Raw genomic sequence first — 20043 nt, forward strand, 5'->3', positions numbered from 1 at the left:
TCGAGTTTGAATTATTTAAGAGAGACATGTTTCCTATATTGAAAGCCCTCTAAGATTTAAAATACATGGAATGCATAGGGAGAGTGGACAGCATACATGAAGCCGGAACATAAGTGAATTAAAGAAAATATTTTGCAAAAAGATTCTAAAGGAATAACCAGCATTCATTCCTCTTAGAAAAACTGGTACCTGTGTAGAGCGTAGGGAAAGTTCTGCAATACAGAATAATAGCAAAAGTCCATCTTTAGATTAGTATACCTGTGACCACTGGTTCACACTTCATTTATTTTTTTTAAGATTTTATTTTTTTATTCATGAGAGACAGAGAGAGAGGCAGAGACACAGGCAGAGGGAGAGGCAGGCTCCACGCAGGGAGCCCAACTTGGGACTTGATCCTGGGTCTCCAGGGTCACGGCCTGGGCCGAAGGCGGCGCCAAACCGCTGAGCCACCCGGGGTTGCCCCACACTTCATTTAAAAATTTAGCTCTTGATTTATGAAATTTTCCAAGAGAACAGTTAAAAAGATCATTTACTGAGAAGGATGTTTCCTTGCTAAATTAATACGAATTCTAGTCATTTGAGCGATAATAATTTATAGACACCACTGACTATCACTTCCTAAATAAATGTAAAAGAGAACTCAGGATATGTTTTTGGCCCATATAATTCAGAATTTAGGGAATCACATAAATATACTCAGAAATGCAATGGTAAGCTTGGCAATCTTCTGTCTTCATCATACATCTGCAATATATTATAAAGACTTAGAGCTGACATACAGCACGTAAAATCTGTTGGCATAGTACATTTTAATTCTATAATTTTAAAAACCTGTAAATACTTGACGACCGGCAAAATGTCAGATTTGTTTCTCTGCTGTTTTACTAAAACTCTTTGACTTTAAAGAGAACATGAAATGTCGAGGCATCAGAAAAGTTTTCTTTCCAAGGCTTTTTTTTTTTTAATTTTAAGTTTAATTTTTTCTATTAGTCAATATATTCAATTAAAAGCTTTCATCACTCCAAAATTGTTTTCTTTTTTTTTTTTCAAGGAGATGAACCTTCGAGCCATTGTCTTTCTTAAGATGTTTTCTGTTTTATTTCTCACTGACAGCTGTTTATGTTGAAGGTTACTAAGATTTCCAAAGTGCTTAATAAATATTGACTAAATCTGAAGATTATGAAGGTTTATACATTTTAATATATGGTGTGACTTCAATCTTCTCAAATCTAAAAAAATATTTTATAAAGACCCATTAGCTACTTGGACATGATTCTTTATTTTTAAGAATGCCTATTTGGTTTATAGGCCAGAAATTTTAAATGAAGGAGAAAAATATGTCTTGAGGAAAACAAAACAAAACAACAACAACAACAAAACCAACAACAACGACAACAACAAAAAACAGGCAAGTGTAATATGATGGAAACGTTCTATAGCGCTTTGAGGGGAGTCCATTCAATTTCATTGACATTCATAAATGATGACTAATGCATTCAAATAGAATGAGTAATTTACCAAATTACGGACATTTGGATGAGCTCAGAATGAAGATCTTGTTTGTTTGGATATGTCCTGAAGTGAATCTCAATGAGGTTTACTTCATTATGCCTGACTCTACAAATAGGCTTCAGTCACAATCTGAACAAAGGCCCTGACATGTAAATAAATGTGCGAATGATGGCGGGCTACATTACTCTTTTTGTCCCCAGCCCACTCAGGAACAGTCAACCCCATCAAAAATATCAGTCACAAATAGATGGCACCATTATTATACACAAGTGCCATAAAAGGCTCCTCTCAGCATGGTATTGCTGTCGCATCCTCCCTCCTCTTGACCATAAGAATGAGACACATACACCACAAGTTCCCCCTTCTAGCAACCATGGGCCACCCTAAAATAAATGGTCCCCAGCAGCAGTCCCTCCACACTTTCCTCCTAGTGCTTTCTATATGATTAGCATCCCCCAAAGTCCACCTTGAGAAAAGATTCTGAACCTTGAAGTGATTCTTTTAAAGGGTTTCCACTCTCTGGTATAAACTAGACATGAAGAGCAGCAGCAAACCCAGTCTCTAGTGACAGGAAGAGCGTCACTCTATGCTCTAATGATGGTGCCCAAATTTCGTACACATGTGGCTGTTTCTGTAAAGAAATGAAATTCAAGGTGAAAAGATAAAATCAGTCCTTCACAGAATTGTTTCATCTATATCCCAAAATTAATTAGATATTGTATATATGTTTATAGCAACAAATTCTGGATATTTGATAAATTTAACTGAGAAAATGAAAAATAATCTTTGTCTCTGATAATCTGAATTGAATTGATAATGCTCCTTTTTTTTTTTAAAACAGGTAATTACTTCACTGCTGCAACTTCAACAACAAATATCCACCTAATTGGATTTTGCTAATTATTGGAAATCTTACTAATGCCATGTCCAAAGCAGTTCTATAGTTGCCGATTTTTTCTTCTAGAAGTCATGATCCTGGCACTTGTTTGCCTATTCATTCTGATGCTTCCTTCAAACACATATAGACTGTCCAATATATGATAGATATAAGTAGCCCCACTGCGATAGGCAGTGCTCAAGATGGAAATAGTCCCTGAGTCCATGGAGGTTATAATTTTGTGAGAAGATCGACTTTGACCAAATGACTGGGGAATGATATGGGCTAGAAAGTGACACCAGAGAATGCTATGGACAATCATCACACGGGGACCCAACCTAGTCGTGAAGACATGGCATTGTTTCTCTCAGGAGTGTTATCTTTTAGTTGAGACTTGAAAGATGAACATGCTTGACTAGGTTAGTAGGTAGCATGAGCAAGTAGGAACATTTCAAGGGGAAGGAATAGTACATCCCAAAGTTTCAAGAATAAGGAAGATAATTGCATCTTCAGTAAATTACACAAAAGTCCATGGCAGGTGTGGAGGGAAGGGCAGAGAGTGGCCAAGGATGAGGTGGGAGAGGCAAGCATGAACCGGATCACCCTGGGCCTTAGAAACCCTTGAGTTTATGGACTTGACCCTAGAGATGATAGTCACGGGAAGCCGTATGAGTTTGCTAGGGCTGCCATAACATAGGGCCACAGATTTGACCGAGTCTTGGGTGGCTTATCCAAGACATTGACTTCTCACACTTTAGCAGGCTGGGAGTCCGAGATCCAGGTGTTAGCAAGGTGTCTTTGCTGAGACGTCCATCTTTGGCATTCCTCAAGTGGGCTTTCCTTTATATGAATCTCTCTTCTCCTGCTTATGTTTTTATTATTCTCCTCTTCTTAAGGGACACCACCCTCAGGACTTTATTTTAACTTAGTATCACTTTTAAAACTGTCTCCAAATACAGTCACAGTCTGAAATATGATGGTTGAGGGCTTCAATACATGACTTTTGTGAGGGAGGACACAGTTCAGCCCACAACAGAAGGTTTAACACGGGGTAGTGACACGGCACCAGCTATGCTTTATGTGTTCATCGTGGTTGCAATTTGGATGGAGTAGAGGGGCAAGAAAAGACCGGGTGCCCTGGAGGAGCCCTCTGCTGAAGTCCAACAGAGGGGTTTATGGGGCAGGGCCCAGATTTCTTTTCCGAGGACTGTGGCTACGGTGAGTATTCCCCGGGAGAGGCAACCTGGAGAAGGGATGCTTCTTACCTTGTGACAGGAGAGGAGGAGAAGAGAAAAGGGGGCAATTGAGGTAGATTCCCAGATATGATGGCAGGAAGTTGAGGTGGTTTGCTTTCATGGTTTCTATTTAAATTTTCTGTGAAGTAAGACATCTGCTAAGAACAAGAAGAAAGCAAATTGCAGATGTGAGTTGAGTGGAAAATGTTTTAAATTGCCATTCCAGAGAGTGGAGAAGCAAGCTAACAAAAAATCTCATTAGAATTTCTATGAAGTGTTAAAAGCCCCCATTAAGATGGGTGACCACGGATTTCAAATGGCACAGATCTGCCCCGGTTTTATCGTCGTTTTTTTTTTTTCTATCTGTGCTTGACCGTGTGGGCACGGATGTGGAGGTGTAGAGCTGGATTCCTCCAGGATTGGGGCTTCTCAGGCCAGAGAGTTTGCTCCCTGGGATTGTTGGAGAGTTCTGGGCCACAACTGTTCCAACTAAACTCCTGGGAATTTTCCAGGTGCTTGGAATATGAAGTTATAATTTAGGCAGAAGGGTAGGAGGTGTTTGCTTACAGTGCTGATGAAATGTAAACCTCCTGGAAGCATTTTATTTTGTGGTGCAGCTCTGGGAGCTGGCTCCTTGTTCATCTTGAAGCACATGTTACAAGCCGTAGCTCCACATTTCTGGAATAGATAGATACACTGAATCTTTTCATATTTTTATGCTACAGCTATTTAAAATATCTGCCTGACTGCACATTTCTCTGTATGGGAAACATGCTTAGAATTTAATGAAACGAGTATTATGTTCATGCCACGCAGCATACACTAAAACTCAAGATAGGGTGAAGGGTTTCTGCTTTGATGCCCTCTTCCTGTTGTACATGCTGACGTGCCACTGGGCTTTTGCATCATTCTCACCGTCTTGGACATTGCAAATAAAAATCATCTCTCCTCGGAAAAATTATGGTAATCTCCAGGAGTTGGAATGCAGAGGGAAGGTGCCTCAGAATGCCCAGGAATTTAATGCTTCACTTCCATCAGCTCATGTGTCATGAGAATCTTTTCATTCCAAACTGTTCCACTGCCTTTCTGCCACCCTGCCTCCAACACACACACACACACACACACACACACACACACACACACGGACACACGGACACAAATACCTGTCACAGCATCAAGCTCTGGAGCTCAGATTACACATATCTCAAAGGAAAGGAATTTTAGGATGTAGATTCCACAACACGAATTGTTTGTACATACGCTACTATTTACTGTGTTTTGTAGCAGGATATAGGCTCTTGGTGTGAAATAATAATAGTGACAAGGGATTTGCCAATGAAAAGGAGCTGGAGACTGTAAAATATTCTCCAAGCAAAGTATCACTCTAAGATAATGCCTAGACATGTCAGAGCACAGTGTGCTTCTCTGAAACTTTCAGCTGAGGCAAGCATTGAATTTTCTGAACAACTGTATAATATAATCTTACTTAAAAATATGAGCTATTCTTCTATTGTTTAGGCTGTGATTGCAAACAGGAAACATTAGATGCTACCAGCTGCTGAAAGGGTAAAAACGCTCTTGAAGTCAGTTGCTGTTAGTAATTAGAGACTTGAACTGGTAAGGAAGGAAGAGGCAAAAAATAACAGAACATGTCTGGTTGGTATTTTTATTAGATGGTATCCTCAGAGAATCACTTATTATGTGGCATTCCAGAGATAATGAATAGGACCCCCCAAGTTAAAGACCCAACTGAGCCAGAATTATGACAGCTGGCCCCCTTGCAGTGATGGTAACCAAACTGCTATTTCCAGTGCCTTTCATTAATTTAGATATTTGTTTCTATAATCTAGTGTATTTCTAGTTTCAGATCATTGAAGTGCATATGTTTATAGACATACAATTCTTTTCACTCTGCACTGAATTCTTGGAAGAGAAAAAGGAAAGAAGCATAATCCATATAACAGCTAAAGGTATCTCTCATAGGCTCACACGGTCCCCTAAGTAAGAGCACACCCTTCTTTATAGACCTCACCATCAAATACCTCACATCCTCTTTATTATCACAGAAGGAAACTGCATGTTTTGTAGAAAAGGAGTAAATTTACCCAAAGAGACTAAATAGCCACAATCTTCTTAAATTTGGGGAATTTTTTTTGCCATGGCTCCTTCATGGCTTTGTGTCTTTTTCACTGTAGAAACAATTCAGATGCTGTATGTTTTAAACATGTTCTATGACATACCAGGGTCTTATTTTGTTTGTGAAAATTAATGGTCTCAAAGAGGCAAGCAAAGAAACAAGAGATATAGCTCCACAAAGCTATTCACCAAAATTAAATGACTATTAAAAAACAAAAACATGTGGCAAACAGACACAAGAGTTTTTTTCTAAATTGGAAGCATTATACCTTCTAATGCTCAGTTAAATGCCAGAATTACTTCCTTCTGCCTGAGGTCTAAGAAAATCGTATTGAAGAGGTACACAGGCTATTTGCTGTAGTATTATTTTAGTTCCATAGACTTGTACAGTCTTCAGCTGTGATACTGTGAAATTATGTTTAGATTTTCCAATATAATATTTTCCTTTCTTTCCTGGTCCATTTTTACAGAGGAGCTTGTAACTAAGCATATCTAAAGAACAGTGAATATCTTTGCCATCTCATCATGCCATACCTTTGCCTTTTTGGTCAGTTTTAGTGAATATAGTTTCTGTTATTTGTCAAAATATCAGGAACTAAGCCTCCTCAAGGTATATATTACTCTACTTCCTACTAGGCTAGACAGTGTGTTCTTTCCATGGAATTTCCTCCAACCCACAGCCACTTATTTCCTGGAGCCAGGATTGAGCTTGTGGTCAAGATGGAAGTGGGGAGCTAACACTTTCTCCATGATCTCAGCTTCCCCATATTGCCCTAGTCTGCTCTGATTGAAATGATCAATATGAGGGTTAATAGGATAAACACTCAGAATGGACAGTCTCATTTCCAGAAAATGTTACAAATTTATGGGCAGTCCCGGTGGTACAGCAGTTTGGCACCGCCTGCAGCCCAGGGTGTGATCCTGGGGACCCGGGATCAAGTCCCACATCGGGCTCCCTGCATGGAGCCTGCTCCTCCCTCTGCCTGTGTCTCTGCCTCTCTCTTTCTCTCTGTGTGTCTCTCATGAATAAGTAAATAAAGTCTTTTTTAAAAATGTTACAAATTTAATTCAACAATGTATAAGAAGAATTATACACCATCACCAAGTGGGAATTATTGCAGGTGTGCAAGGCTGATTTCAACACTCCAAATTCAATCAATATGATCTGCATATCAACCACCCAAGAAAAATCCTATGCTCAGATAAATTGATGCAAAAAAGCAAATGGCAAAAGCTGATACCAATTCATTAATAATGATAGACGAGAGATTTCTTTTTCCTCCTATGGTCAGGAAGATAGAACTACTCCTATTCAAATCATATTGGAAGTCCTAGTTAGTGCAAAAGGAAAACAAAAAGAAATAAAAATCATGCACATTGGAAAGAAAAAATAAAACTGTCTTCATTGGAGGATGATGTGGGAAAAGTCAGAGCCTAGTCAAGAAGGAGGCTCAGAGGTGTCTGACTAAAGTTTGGTCAGGAAGAGAGTCAGCCAATATGCAAGAAAATGAATGTAGGCAGAAATCTTTCACAAAAAATTTACTAAAATGAATCATAGAACTAAACATAAAATGAAAAAGTATAAAATGTCTAGAAGAAAATATAGAAGAAAATTTATATGATCTTAAATTTGTTTATGGATTTTAGATATATCAAAAACATAATCCATGAAAGAAAAATTAGACTTTAATAAAATGAAAATTGCTCTACAAAAGATAATATTAGTGGCATGAATAGACAAACCACAGACTGGGGGAAATAATTGCAAAATATATATCTGATAAACGATTGCTATAAAAAGATAAAAAGGGTTTGTAAAAAGAATTGTATAGCAGAATTTGAAAATAAATACAAAGAATCCTTAAAACTCACCAACGAGAGAACAACCCAATTTAATAAATGGGCAAATAATCTGAATAGACCGCTCAACAAAGAAGATACAAAGATGAATAAATATAGGAAAAGATGTTCAACATCGTCTTTAGCTATATTAGTTTTGTATTATTGCTGTAATAAAAATTGTCACAAACTTAGTGACTTAACCAACACAAATTTATTCTTTTAGATTTCTGGAGGTCAGAAGTCTGAAATGGATCTTATGGGGTGAAAATCAAGGTGTTATCAGACCTACGTTCTTCCTGCAGGCTCTAGGGAAGAATCCGTTCCATGCCCTCCATGCACATATTAGCATACATTCATATATTTCCTTGTTCTGTCAGCTGAGAAGGCCCAGAAGCAATGATACAATGACACCCACTGAGTACTACTGGACTCAGATAGTGATTTTTACTACTATTATCTAATAAAAGGAACTGCAGATTCCTTGGACAAATAGCTGTTTCTAGGACTGAGGAAGGAAACACACAAGACTTGTCTGTAGGAACTTATAGTTACAGGAAGTAAGGAAATGGTAAAACAAACAAAAAACCACAATGGTGGTAACAATAAAGAGACACAAGAAAAGACTGAAAGCTCATAGTGGCTAAAGCTGAAATAATTTGAGCAACAGACTAAATAAAATACTCTTAGATTAACATACTATTGGATTATAAAATAAATATTCATGATTCTACACTAATATAAATAATTAGATGAGTAAGTGGAAAAGAAGAAACCGATCTCCTGTGAAGAATTCTAAATAATTGGTGTGCAAGGAGGTGTAGCATAACTCTCCACTCCTCAAGGGTGAGTTGCACATACTGACTTCCTTCCAAAGAGTAATATATAAAAACAGAGTAACTTTAAAGTAGACAATTCTGATTAACATTACCTCCACGAGATGACCAAGGTTAACATCAACGTTGGTAAGTTGTCTTGAGAGTATGTACTCTTGATATGCTATGACAGGAATGGCACTCTACCTTTGTGGTCTTCCTCACAAAAACTCTTAACCTCAGTCCGTTCACGAGAAAAATATCAGACAAATTCCAATATAGTGACGTCCTATACATGACCAGTGCCTTCAAAACTGGTAAGGTCATCAAAAACAAGGAAAGTGTTTAAAACTGCCAGAGCCACAAGCAGCCGAAGGAGACATGACCACAGAATGTAGTACAGTATTCTGGATGGGATGCTGAAAGAAGAACAACAATACAACACTAGGCAAGACCAAGAAAATCTGAATAAACTGAGGACGTAGGTTAATAGTAATGTCAGTATCGGTTCATTAATTGGACAAATGTACCATAACAATATAAAATATAAATTTTATATAAATATAAAATAATATTTTTGACTTATCTGGATCATCATCTTATTACAGAGTTCTGCCACAAGATTTTGGTGTACACAATCCTGTATTTGCTTACCATCATGTTTGTGACCAGAATCGTGGGGATATTTAATTTTTGGTGACTATCTGGGAACCAATAGCAGATCTGATCTAAGTTATTTTTCTCATACTGAATGATTTTACTAGAGATAAATATAAAATATAAAATGTCTCTTCTACATGAGTAATTCACATTTGATAGATATTTCCACAATAAAAGAATTTACTTTCTGAATTTTTTTGATAAACCAAACTTTGGTTATAAGTGGCAAAATGACACTGTGGGGTAGTGCAGTATCTGACCTTTAACTCTTAGACTAAGGAGAATAGTGGCTTAATCTTAAAATAAAATATTCAGGATGAGCACTGGATGTTATGTTACATATTGGCAAATTGAACTCCAATAAAAAATAAATTGAATAAATAAAAAAATAAAATATTCAAGTCAAGTAAGGGCCAAGTGGCACATAATAACTTCATGAGGGTTTGAATATTCCTAATTCAAAACAATAGAGGATCTATTCCTGATAGCTGATGATTTCCTTCAACAGTCCAATGATGTGCTTTGTCAAATGTATAATTTTTTCTTATCATCTGAAGAACTGAGACCAACTTCAGATACCATTTTCTAGTTCCTGACTCCAAAAATAATTGGATTATAATATTCATTCAATATAGATTTCAATAACATAATCTAATTTTTTCTTCGAAAGACTGTATTTTAGCATCTACAGGCAGCCCTTTCTAAAACAACATTAAAATATTGCTTACTGAAGAATGCCCAAGTAGCCTACACTTGAATTTGTTACTACTCTTTTGTATATTACTGTACTGCCAGCAGAGATATTCTGAATTTGTTTGACTAAAGTCAATGGATAGTAATAGACGAAAATGGATCTAATATATATATATATATATATATATATATATATATATATATATATATATATATTTCCACATTAAAATCTGGTTTGTTGTGTTTATTTTCTATTTTGTATTTAAAGTATAGATTAGTGTTTGGCTGGGTAGGAACCATGAGCATGGTGAATTTATGTCAAATTCCACATGGTAGATATATAGATCACATTATAATAAAATAAAGGTAATGTAATAAAATAACTAAAGACAACATTACAGGTCTGGAAGATCGTTTCTTTCTGAGACAAATCAATCTATTACTCAAGTTTCAGAAAGAATACAGGGATCATTAAATCCCCAAATATCAAGACAGCACTGAAGAATGTCAAATAATTATCTAAAGGAAAATCAATACCAGATTCCACGTGTCCTTCCCTTGCTTTGACCAGTAACGCTTAAAGGCAACGCTCTGCTGTCTCAGGCACTATTCCAGAGTCAGCACCTCTGGGAGGTAAGTCATCAGCTACAGACAAATCTATCATCCATAGGGAGTTCCAATGAAGGGCTGAATTTGATGGATATGGAAGCAGAGTGGAGAGGAAAAAGAAACAGGATGGTAGAAAGAAAATGGGTGAAAGTGTCAAAGCCAAATTATAAAAGAAAACAGCAGAAGAAAAATGATTTCATAAAGGAAAAGAGAGAGAATGGAGATAGAAGTAGTGCCCAATATAGCTTCCTTAACCTGTTCTTTTCTGGTTCTCCATTTTGGGACACCTCCTCAGACAAAGGTGTTCACTTTTCACAGAGATTGAAAAGAATAAATGAAAAAAGTCTGTGTATCAAGGAAAAGAGGCTGAAGATCAATCAAATAGTTGATTGATTTTTATAACACAAACTAACATATTTGACAACTAACAATTAATATGTTTTTCACTGAGCTATGCTTTCTGTTGTGACAGAAGCCAGTCTATCCAGAAAATTAAACTGTCGTTTTCCACTTCTATGACTTCCTTTCCAGGTTTTGACAAGAATGTGAATTTAAAGCAAACATATCATAAGATGCATGACACAGTCGTTGTGGCCACTATGATCATTCTTTGGGACTGGTATTGATTCAGCGACAGTTCTCAGTATAGATCATGAAAATAAATTATGAAATTGGATCAGATACAGCTCCACTTAGCTAAGTAGTCACAAAGGCAAAAGGGATTTGAAGTATTTATCGCGATAATAAAACAGAAAACACTTCAATTTCAGTGCATTCACATTATTTCATATTGGTATAACAAGTTTTTAAAAGAGTCTAGAAGTAGTCGTATTTCTGGAATCTTCTTTCAATTCTTGTTATTCCAATAGGAGATTATATCAATCTAGGTTTCTGAGGATTAATGGCAGATATTTAAAATTCATTGAATAATTATGTGTGTATTCATTAAATAAGTAATGCGTCAAATCAAAATGTACATTAAAAGTGTATCTTCATTTATGTTGAGGTAAAATATCCTTATTTCACAATATTAGACGTGTGTGTGTAACTGTTGAGCATGTATATTTTAAGTAACTAAGCTCTGAGTCCCCTTTTAAAATGTAGGAAACTTTTACTACACACAAAATTTTCAGATGAACAGAATCTAGGCATGGAAAGTATTATTTCAGTCATATCTAAAAATTCTGCTCTATTTTAGCAGTGTTATATTGGTCACATACAGAATCAAACCCGTGGTATCTAGATATTTTTTTCCAAATCTGATGACAAAATTTAGTCAGATTTGTAGTGGTATTTATAGGTCTCAAGTTTGTAATATTGCATGAAAGAAACTCAGTATAGAATCTTATTTACTCTAAGTATTATGGATAAAAATTTATTCAATTTAAGATACAAGGCTAGGGGGAAATATGCATTGTACCCATCTATTTGTACCTCTTTATGATCCAATTAATGTTGTCATTTTGATGAAATGCATGCTGTTACTCAGTTTCAATTAATTTAAATTTAAAACTGGATACTAGATCCAGTTATTGCAAAAATTTAAGTATGTTTGGAACAACTTGGTAAGTGCAGTTATTTTTTTCATCTATAAATACTAATCAAGTACTCCCAGTGAAAATTTAGGAACTGAACTGAAAAGTACTATTAAATTTAAAAAGCACACTGGGAGGTACCTGGGTGGCTCAGCCACTTAAGTGTCTGCCTTCAGCTCAGGTCATGATCCCAGGGTACTGGAATCGAGTGTCGCATCTGGCTCCCTGCTCAGCGGGGAGCCTGCATCTCCACCTCCTCCCTGCCTGTGCTTTCTCTCTGTCTCTATCTGTCTATCTCTCTCAAATAAATGAATGAATGAATGAATGAATGAATGAATGAATAAATAAATAAATAAATAAATAAATAAAATCTTTAAAAAGATAATAATAAAATGCACAGAGACAAAAATATCAAATTAATAATTTTTATGTTGGGTATATGTTGTAATGATAATTCTTTGGATATATTAAGTTAAATAAAATATTTTTAATACAATTAATTTCATCTGCTTCTTCTTACTCTTCTTTAATGTGGCTACTAGGAAAGTTACTTTACATATCTGGCCCTCATTATATTTTTATTGGACAGTATTGCTTTAGATCTGTTTTCTCTAGACACTCTAGCTCCCTCTTTGCTCTTGTATCCATGGCGCTTCCTCTCCCACAGGGCCTTTGCATGTGCTGTTCCTATCCCTTTCTAATATGTTTCCACTTAACTCCTACTCATCTTTAAGCTTTCTCTTCCAGCCTCCATTTGCTCAAAGAAAACATTTATGATTCACTTGTCTTGGTTCAATTCTCCTATTATCTGCTTTCACACCACTATGAACCCCACTGGTCACAGGGCCAATTCCACTATCATGTACTTATAGATATCTACCCTCAACCAAACTATCAGTTCCATGAGAGCAGAGGCGGCATCTGCTTTTGCTCACCATTTTCTCCCCAGTGTTTAGCAGTGTCTGGCATATGGTAACTTGAGTTGCAAAGATTAACCAAACACAAATCAGGACCCAAGAATGTCAGACTACAGCAAACGGGAGAACTTTGGATTTGAAAGCAATAAAACAACTCAACATACTGAGTTGTGCTCAATATGTAGTTGTTAAATGAATGAACTAATGAATGAATGATGATGTCACTTCTCAAAAAAAATATTTCACCATTTTCTACTGTCAAGGGAAGAAAAATCCCAATTCTCTGCCTTCTTATCACAGTGTTTCATCACTTGAGCCCCAGGCTCCCATTCTGGTTTCCCTCCTATCAGTGTCCGCCTCCTGAGGAGACATGGTCACAAGCTCCTGGAGTTAGGCAAACTGAAGTCTGGCCCTGCTTTTTTTCTGGGACTTGCCTAGGAAGTCTTCTGTCTGTTAGAGGAGATAGTACCAGCGACGGTGCCAAAGGGCTATTGCGAAGATCAGGTGGAAGGATGTATAATGTAGCACCATGTTTGTCATGTAGTGTGCTCAGTAACTTCTAGCCATTAATATTATCTCCGTGCCAAGCACACGATAATAATAACCACCCTTATTACAAGTTTACTATATACCAGTGATTGTATTAACTGTATTATTTCAACAAACCCTCACTGTCATCACCATCAAAAAAAAAAAAAAAAGAATCGAGGCTCAGAGAAGTGAAGTCACTTGCACAAAACCACAAAACCACACAGCTAACAAATGAAAAGGATGAGATTCACTACTAGCCAGCTTGATGCCTAAGCCCACCTTTTCACCATGGTGTGTCCCTACCTGGCAGTAGGCACTCAGGCAATCTTAATTTTCTTTTTGTTTCCATGCACCTTACGCTTTTTTCATTTAAACGGCCCTTCCTACAACACAGGTGAACCTTCACAACTCCATTTTCCTGTTCACTCTGCTGACTCCCTTTATTTACTTTCCCTCTCCTTCCTCCAATGGGCAAATTCTATTCAAGCTTCAAGGCTATCTCACTCATCACCATCTTCCTCTACTGTCTCTCCTTCTTCCAAATGAATCATTCCATCCTATTGGCTAATTAGCACTCTGTTCATTAAATGAGTACAGCATGCATTCCATTGCTTTATTGCCATTTGTATGCAAAGTTATCTCTCTTGTTCTGTTCTGACATTTTCAAGGTCCAGAACAGGGTCATACTCATTTTCGTATCTCACATGTTTTACAAAATGCTAAAGATATAAGTATGTGCTCAGTGAATTTATGTTGACATGGAAATCAACTTAATATGGGATCTGCACAAGCTGCTTCTATTTATATATACACATTCACACTTATGCATGTTTACAAATGCATATGCACAAACACAGAGGGTCACGTGAACACACATGGCTACACACGCACACAACTAGACAATCATGCACACAGAAGCACACAGGCATACATGCAAACACAATAGTTTTTGCACATGCAAAAGCACAGATACACATATGCACACAGGCATACTCACAAATGTGTTCGTGCATATATGCAAATGTGCATGCACAGAGCTTAATTGAGTTTTTTGCTTTGATTATGGCCAAACAAATAAAATATTGAGGGAAGGATGAGTTTTAAATGTGTTTGTAGAAATTAACTTAGCCTTTCTGATTTTGAGTTTTAAAACAATGAAAGTAAGGGGTCTGTTTAATTTAATAAGAAACCCAAGAGCTAAGGGAGTATTTTTGTTACTTTATTTTTCTAATTTTTATTGTAAAAATGTATTTCAAAATAACGATCTTTGTATTTGCTACTGAGACATCCCTCTCTCTCTCTTTTTCTTTGTTTCTCTCTCTCTCTCTCACACCCACACACACACAGACACACACACACACATAGTCCATTAGAATTATGTTCACTTGTATATCTTTGGTAAAGAGCAGAAATATTAAGAAAATCAGGACCAAGATCATCTTGAAAAGATCACACTAGAGGCTTTATAGCAATACGTGTACCCAAAATATTTGACTTTGGGATTTTATGTTCTATTAAGAAATCATAAGCTTCTAGAACAGTTGATTTTATGACTTGGACTTTTAAGGCAGTAAAACTCCCAGTAGAAAATGTTTTCAAGAACTAAGGAGATACTTCCACCTTTTAAAGCAAATAAAAGAGTACCAGTGAAGCAGGAACATGGTACTGCCTTATCATTAAAATTTTAACAAAGCAGATTATAAACAATCACATGTACAATTGCATATATGAAGATAATTCCACTCCAGAGTGTTGATGGTGTCACTAAATCATGGGAGCTGCCCTTTAAGTTAGGTCGTGCCGGGAGCCCATGAGGGAATTATGGCCCTATTACCTACAGCCAAGTGTACATTACTATCTGTTGGGAGGAGGCGTCAGGGGAATGAACATCGCATATGGTCTGCACTCCATTAGATGAGGAGATTAAACCCTCCGATCAATAAGGCACCATGAAGCCATTACCATCGTTGGCAGTTAAAATAGCCCCAAACACTCACTTGTGTCCACAGAGAGAGGAAGTATATTTTCATATCGTTGGGCATCAGATGTGGCTGCCTTCTAAATCTTTTTTGTTTGAGGATTCACTCCCTGAGTACTAGGAAGCAACAACCTGCCTGTGCCTACTCCGCCCGGTGACTGCCACAGGAGTGCTTGAAGTGGCAACATCAAAGGGGCCCGATTTATGTCCATTTAAGAGGCCTCGTCATTTCAGGTCTTGTAATGGAGTTCTCATTCTTTTAGCTACATAATGCATGCAAACATTATCCCGATGCCTTTTAAAAATTGTCAAAGGGCATGGGAAGAGCCAAATGCATTATATGTTTGCCTCCCGTGGACTGCAGCAGGGAGAAGAGTGGCTCAGAGAGGTTTCAACTGTGTATAATTGTAAGTAGCTCTACGGCTGAGCCGTTGGTGTTATACCCACAGTGTGTGGTGTCTGCAAGGGAATACAGGGCGATATGCAACACGGTATTGTTGCTTGATACATTAAACATGTACTCACGCACTCCGCACGATATCACCATTCCCCCATCATCCCACCTATGAGGAAATGGCAGCAGCAGTTCACCCTAGTTCACCTCCCTGTGGCTCCCTCCATGGCCTGCCCACCCTCCAAGATGGGAGAAGGAGAGCTGAGGCCCGTATTGCTCTTTGCTGGGCTGATCCACAGCCTTCCATCTGGTATTAACAGTGACATTTGATTAAGTGGAACTATAAATCTGTCAGAAGACAATTAGCCTCTTCTGTGTTTTCACAGTGGGCCATACCGAGAAGGACAGCTCGGGAAGTCAGCCCACTCCTGTAGGAGGCCACTCAGGCTATGTTAGTGCTACTATACAGGACCAGGTCCTGCCATAGAGAGCGCCACATGGTGGCATTGCCCAACTCCCCCAAAGCCTGTTGAAGATACGAGGAAGCCCAGCTACCCCATTACCCTTTCCCCCTTGGGCTCATTCCCCTGCTAGTAAGTACTTGATGGAAACTCAGCCTCGAGGACATATATAGACATTTGGGGGATACACAAGTGTCATGCACTAAATAATTAGATATAAATTAGGTTAAACAAAGAAACTGTTAAAGGGAACACCATCCTGGACAAACATACCTAATATAGAAAATAGCATGATATGGGAGGCAAAATAATCAAATTGCCTGGTACTACCAGGAAAATCTATACAGAAAATAGAATTTGATGTAAGGGACCAAGGACAAATTGAGCAAAAGAGGGCAGATGAAAGAGCAGGCCAAGGCCCAAGGGCCAGACGCTCATCCCAACTCCTTTCTCACAGACTAGAAAAGGGGAATCAGATGATCATTGACAAATGGACTGAATCACAGATTGTCAAGTGCTTTGCTATCTGAATGTGGAGAAACCTGGACAGGCATTCTCAGCTCTTGAGCAGTTGCTAACCATCAAAACCATGTGCATCCAGGCCAGCGTCATGGGCATGCATGTTCAGAAAGCCTACACTTGGGTTAAAGCTCTACTGTCACTTTCTCAAAATTCATTTTTGTACAAGGAACCTTGCAAATCATGTAGTTGGGCCTAGCTGCAGTCACTGCTCCCATCCCTTTCATTAGATGTTTAAATGCTGGGATCCCTGGGTGGCACAGCGGTTTAGCACCTGCCTTTGGCCCAGGGCGCGATCCTGGAGACCGGGGATCGAGTCCCACGTCGGGCTCCTGGTGCATGGAGCCTGCTTCTCCCTCTGCCTGTGTCTCTGCCTCTCTCTCTCTCTATCATAAATAAATAAAAAAAAAATAAAAAAAAAGATGTATAAATGCTGCGTTTTCACACACCTCAAAGGGGACATGCATGCTGACGCTCTGGTCGGCTGGAGGGGAGGGGAGATAGGGGCAGGTTGTGCAGACTGCCAGAGCACAAGTCACTTGTCTTACCCTTGCATCCTGACCATGCTAGAGCCTCTTCCACCATGTGCCATTGCTCCATGACTTGTGACTCCTGGGTGAACCCTTGGGTTCATTCAGCATCCCCTCATATCTCTCCATAAATCTTTTAATAATCATATAAACTTTGACAGTAGTTGAGAAAGACCAATTTTGGACAATGTGCTCAGAGGTACAGCTACTTCCCAATCCTCTTTCCCTTCCCCTTCCCTTTGGTCCCAATGCCTGTAATCTTGAGAAAATTTAATTTCTCTAAATCTTTGCTTCCCTTTCTATAAAGGAGATATAATCACATCCAGCTTAGAAATCTTCCAAGATTCCAGGAGGATAAAGTACTTAAAGATAGTTAACTCAGTCAGGACAATAGATCTGCTCTTCCCTGATTGTTCTACATCCTTCCCTCCCTTACTCACTCTTCCTTTCTTTCTCTCTTCCTCCAACCCTTTTTATTTTTCTTCTTTTATTTTTCTGGAAAAATGGTAGGCCTAGGATATTTTGATCACTGATTTTCCTCAAAAAAATTTTTTTATAGTACAGTGGGTATGAATAGAGGTAATATTGAGGAAAGCAAGAGACTCCAGAATCAAAATTGGAACTAAGATTCCCATTTGAATTTCCACAATGAAGGAAGAAAGTGATTGCCCCCCCACTAGAAGGTGGTAACCACCACACCTGAGTTCTTTAAAACATAAAAATTAGTGGATCTCTTTCTTTTTTTTAATCATATCATGGTGTTCCACGAAAACCTTCCACACACACTGCCTTATGGGTAGCAAGCAGGTAACAGGTGTCAGGATGCTCAGGAAGGGAAGAGGAGGCCAGGGCCCTGATGAGGACAGAGGAGTTCACCAGCAGATATCAAAAGGGCTTCATATAAGTGGGAAGAGATGATATACATTTGACTGATGTCATGGTGTTTTTCTAAGAAAACATTAGTAAGTTATCATCTCCTTGCATGTCTTATTGTATGTGTCACATCATTGAGAAACAGATTTCTTCATCAATATGATGACACGTAGACAAATAGATCCATCACTGGCTTTAGTTCTTTCCCTACTCTCTCTTTTGGATTCAGAATATTCACTTGGTTTCTCTGACTAGTTATCCTTTCCCACTTAGATTTGTTCTTCTTGGGCAATCTTAAATATGCCTTGACCTCCTCTAGCCCAGATTCTTGGCCACTCCCAAACTTAGAAGCAGGGGGGACAGAGTTTCTTTTTTATTATCATTTTATTGTCAATTTTATGATAATTTTAAGATTACAGTGATAACTGCTATCATTAATTTTTTATTTGAGTATAGTTGACAATGTTACATCAGTTTCAGACATACAACACAGGGATTCGAAAACCCTATACATCATACTATGCTCACAACAAGTGTAATTTCCATCTGTCTCTGTATATCGCTATTACAGGACCATATTCCCTATGCTGCGCCTTTTACTCCTGTGACTTATTCATTACATAACTGGAAGCCTGTGTCTCCCACTTCCCTTCACCCATTTTCCCACCCCCCACTTCCTTCTTCTCTGGTAACCATTAGTTTGTTCTCTGTAGTTAGAGGTCTGATTCTACTTTTCATTTGTTTATTCTCATTTGTTTGTTTGTTTTTGACTACACCTATAAGGGAAATCATATGGTATTTATCTTTCTCTGTCTGACTTATTTCACTTAGCATAATACCCTCTAGATCCATCCACGTACAAATGGCAAGGTCCCATCCTTTCTTATGGCTGAGTAATATTCCATTGTATATATACCATATCCTCTTTATCCATCCATTTATCAGTGGCCCCTTGGGTTGCTTTCATATCTTGGCTATTGTAAACAATGCTGCAACAAAGAGTCTCATTATAAATCCCCCAGTCCTTAGATTATTCATTTCTGATTCCAAAGCAAGGGTAGAAGTAAAATGGTTTTGAATCTGAAACACTCTCTGGGACAGTGTAGGTGCTCAACACTGAAAATTGGCAGTTCTGAAGAATCCCTTCTTCGGTTTCAGGTGAAAGCAAAGCAAGGGACTGACAGGAGAAAGAAGCTCCAAAAAAACAACTTTATTGAATTCCTATAGAAAGCTCGAAACAATCCTTCCTTTTAAGTATATTTTTTCACTTTCTCCGGTATTAAATATAGAAAAAGAACTCAAGTAGGATGCAGCCCCATGTATACGTTGGGTGGGAAGAGTGGAGAATGGGGCAAAGAGAAACTAATGAGGAAGCCTGAGAATTAGTACCCCCGATGTATTGAAGACTTTTCTGAAGAGACTGAATGCATTTCACTATGGCTTGTAGAGACTCTAGCAGTTCTTACAAATCATCCATCCTCCTACCTTTTTTCTTCATTTGAAATGATACACAGGCAGTTTCTTTTGACCTGTATCTTTCATTATTCACTATATCATAGAAAACATAGTGAATTTGCTTCAGTTCATCTTCTCGTTGGAATTAGATCACATCAAAACGTCCCCATACCTCATTCAACATTAATTGCAACGAAATGCAACAACAAACTATGGACACGACAAGAGTTTTGGGGTGATGCATGCATATTTTAACCTGGTGTGGAGATTTTACCTGCACTAGAAGCTCAATAAAGTGTCTACCCAGTGTGGTTTCCTTCTGAAGGAGGGAGTTCAAGGCTACTCATCAGTAGACAACAATGGAATATGTAGTTGGGAGAATCAAACCGTAGCTCACCATCGTGTTAGAGAGTATAAAAGCTCTTCTTTTGGAGGTTTCTTTCACAAAACCATCACTGATAAAGTTCATTACAT

This window comes from Nyctereutes procyonoides, unplaced genomic scaffold, assembly GCF_905146905.1.
Source record: "Nyctereutes procyonoides isolate TBG_1078 unplaced genomic scaffold, NYPRO_anot_genome, whole genome shotgun sequence".
Classification (NCBI taxonomy): domain Eukaryota; kingdom Metazoa; phylum Chordata; class Mammalia; order Carnivora; family Canidae; genus Nyctereutes; species Nyctereutes procyonoides.